Source organism: Electrona antarctica (assembly GCF_951216825.1).
Source record: "Electrona antarctica genome assembly, chromosome: 8".
NCBI classification, from domain to species: domain Eukaryota; kingdom Metazoa; phylum Chordata; class Actinopteri; order Myctophiformes; family Myctophidae; genus Electrona; species Electrona antarctica.
Window position 1 is genome coordinate 37,190,768 of NC_136789.1, and position 4,050 is coordinate 37,194,817.

Consider the following 4,050-nt stretch of genomic DNA (forward strand, 5'->3'; position numbering starts at 1 on the left):
CTACACGGTCCACCATGTTCAATTCATCACAACTCAATACAGAGACTGTTACTGAGGACGACTCACTGATACAGCATTACACTGGTTTACTACACGGTCCACCATGTTCAATTCATCACAACTCAATACAGACTAGACTGTTACTGAGGACGACTCACTGATACAGCATTACACTGGTTTACTACACGGTCCAGCATGTTCAATTCATCACAACTCAATACAGAGACTGTTACTGAGGACGACTCACTGATACGGCATTACACTGGTTTACTACACGGTCCACCATGTTCAATTCATCACAACATTCAGAGATATACAGATATAATATATAATAAGAAAAACAGGATAATCGTCATGATGGAAAACACATATACAGTAATGGGAAAAGGGGGTGGGGGGGGGGGGGAACTCAGGTTTTACGGGGACCCGTTTCGAATTGCAGCCGTCCGTAGGTGCCCTTTGAGAGCGGTTTTGAAGGAGTCAAGGGATTTGCATGTCTTAATGGCCGTTGGTAGGGCGTTCCACTTTTTGGTGGCATAGGAGCGAAATTAATTTTAGTCCCTTGTTTGTGCCGAATCGCCTGTGCTAACCAGTGTGTTCCATTAAATCGCCCTGTTGTCTCTCAGGCCAGCGAGGAGAAGAAGAGAGACATGGAGAACAAAACTCGTGTGCCGGTGGAGACCGTGTGGCGTCGCCACGACACAGTCCTAGAAGGCCTGGACCGTCTGCGGCTCGATCAAGAAATGATTCTGAGCTGTGGGAGAGAGCAGAGAGCAGTTCTCCTGTCATAGAGATGAGCTGTAGGAGAGAGCAGTTCTCCTGTCATAGAGATGAGCTGTGGGAGAGAGCAGTTCTCCTGTCATAGAGATGAGCTGTGGGAGAGAGGAGAGAGCAGTTCTCCTGTCATAGAGATGAGCTGTGGGAGAGAGCAGAGAGCAGTTCTCCTGTCATAGAGATGAGCTGTGGGAGAGAGCAGTTCTCCTGTCATAGAACTGAGCTGTAGGAGAGAGCAGTTCTCCTAGATGTGGTGGAATCCTTTTCAGGTAAACTCAGATCCTAAAAACATTCTTCTTTCTTAAAACAAAAACGTTTGGTCACATGGATTAAAGTCCTCAGTCTTTCACTCATGTGGTTCCATAGAAGCCATGCAGCGTGTGTTGTAGATTGGCTATTTCTGGTTATTTGACTAGTTATTCTAAGATGAAAGAGTATTTGGAGTGATCAAACTAGCAATAGAATACACATTTGGAAGCATGAATGGTCTCAGAAATTACTCCAATCTGTGATTTCCTCAGCTGGTCAGCGCTAAAACATCATCATTACATTTTCAGGCTTGAGATTTGATTTGGCTTTATTCCATGTGGTCATTTTATTGTCTACTCAGGCTCATGTGAACAAACACCCTAGACCGTTTTTAATTCTCATGTGAACACCCCAGACAGGTTATAATTCTCATGTGAACACCCCAGACAGGTTATAATTCTCATGTGAACACCTCAGACAGGTTATAATTCTCATGTGAACACCCCAGACAGGTTATAATTCTCATGTGAACACCCCAGACAGGTTATAATTCTCATGTGAACACCCCAGACAGGTTATAATTCTCATGTGAACACCCCAGACAGGGTTTAATTCTCATGTGAACACCTCAGACAGGTTATAATTCTCATGTGAACACCTCAGACAGGTTATAATTCTCATGTGAACACCCCAGACAGGTTATAATTCTCATGTGAACACCCCAGACAGGTTATAATTCTCATGTGAACACCTCAGACAGGTTATAATTCTCATGTGAACACCTCAGACAGGTTATAATTCTCATGTGAACACCCCAGACAGGTTATAATTCTCATGTGAACACCCCAGACAGGTTATAATTCTCATGTGAACACCCCAGACAGGTTATAATTCTCATGTGAACACCCCAGACAGGTTATAATTCTCATGTGAACACCTCAGACAGGTTATAATTCTCAGGTGAACACCCCAGACAGTTTGTAAGCTGCTATATTGTGACCCTGTCTATCAACAAATCCCACTCCTGCTCTAGAGCACAGTTGGTGGTGAAACCATGATTCCCCACTAGATGGCAGTGTTGTAAAGGGAAACGTGTTAAATGCATAACATAATGTCATAATTATGTCTTTATATGGATTTAGGGTTTAATTTTATTTGGTAACTTGATATTTTACAGCCTATTAATTGAACTCATTGTCTCTCCTCTACATATTAATACAGCCACGCCTCTATACGTCTATGGAAGGATGATTATTATTGCTTAAATATGTAACTTTATAATGTGGTAAATGGGGCATTTAGAATTTACCACATTTACTTTAGAATGTGCATTACACACACACACACACACACACACACACACACACACACACACACTCTCTCTCTCTCTCTCTCTCTCTCTCTCTCTCTCTCTCTCTCTCTCTCTCTCACAAGAGTCACACACACACACACACACACACACACACACACACACACACACACACACACACACACCCCTTTACATAGATTGTGCATTACATTCACACACCGAAGGCCCCAACCTGCACATCAGGAGCAATCAGGGGTTCAGAGTCTTGCTCAAGGACACTTCGACACTAGCTCTGGGGGAGCCCACAGGGATCGAACCGGGAACCCTGCGGTTCCCGTCTGGCCGCTCTACCGGCCACTGTAACCCTGAGCCACTGTCGTTCACTGGTACATAATATGGTGGAATAAAAGTCACATAGTGGCGTCCACACTTTGAGAACCAATGCATTGCTAAACACAAAAGTGTGTGTGTGCGTGTGTGCGCGCGCGTGTGCGTGTGTGTGTGTGTGTGTGTGTGCGCGCGTGGGTGCGTGTGTGCGTGCGTGTGCTGGGTATGTATTTATGTATGTTTTCTGAGGACAGACGGTGCATATAAAGGTTGTCAGAACATGTCTTGAGTGAGTAGGCGTGTGTGTGTGTGGGCATGTGTGTGTGTGTGTGTGTGTGTGTGGGCGTGCTCGCACAGCATTCACAGAGCGAACGCCGTACATACTTGTTTTGCAACATCTGCAAAAATGCATTATGAGGCTGCCTTTACGCACACACACGCTGTGCACACGCACAGACACACACTCACTTCATAAACACCATGGCTTGTTTCTAAAGTATAGTTGTTTATTTGGTCTTGTTTCTAAAGTGTAGTTGTTTATTTGGTCTTGTTTCTAAAGTGTATTTGTTTATTTGGTCTTGTTTCTAAAGTGTAGTTGTTTATTTGGTCTTGTTTCTAAAGTATAGTTGTTTTTTTGGTCTTGTTTCTAAAGTGTAGTTGTTTATTTGGTCTTGTTTCTAAAGTATAGTTGTTTTTTTGGTCTTGTTTCTAAAGTGTAGTTGTTTATTTGGTCTTGTTTTTAAAGTGTAGTTGTTTATTTGGTCTTATTTCTAAAGTGTAGTTGTTTATTTGGTCTTGTTTCTAAAGTGTAGTTGTTTATTTGGGCTTGTTTCTAAAGTGTAGTTGTTTATTTGGTCTTGTTTCTAAAGTGTAGTTGTTTATTTGGTCTTGTTTCTAAAGTGTAGTTGTTTATTTGGGCTTGTTTCTAAAGTGTAGTTGTTTATTTGGTCTTATTTCTAAAGTGTAGTTGTTTATTTGGTCTTGTTTCTAAAGTGTAGTTGTTTATTTGGGCTTGTTTCTAAAGTGTAGTTGTTTATTTGGTCTTGTTTCTAAAGTGTAGTTGTTTATTTGGTCTTGTTTCTAAAGTGTAGTTGTTTATTTGGGCTTGTTTCTAAAGTGTAGTTGTTTATTTGGTCTTGTTTCTAAAGTGTAGTTGTTTATTTGGTCTTGTTTCTAAAGTGTAGTTGTTTATTTGGTCTTGTTTCTAAAGTGTAGTTGTTTATTTGGTCTTGTTTCCTCCCTGGTGTGAGTGGGTGCCAGGTTGGTTCCCCTGAGGGCTCCCTGGTGTGAGCGGGTGCCAGGTTGGTTCCCCTGAGGGCTCCCTGGTGTGAGTGGGTGCCAGGTTGGTTCCCCTGAGGGCTCCCTGGTGTGAGTGGGTGCCAGGTTGGTTC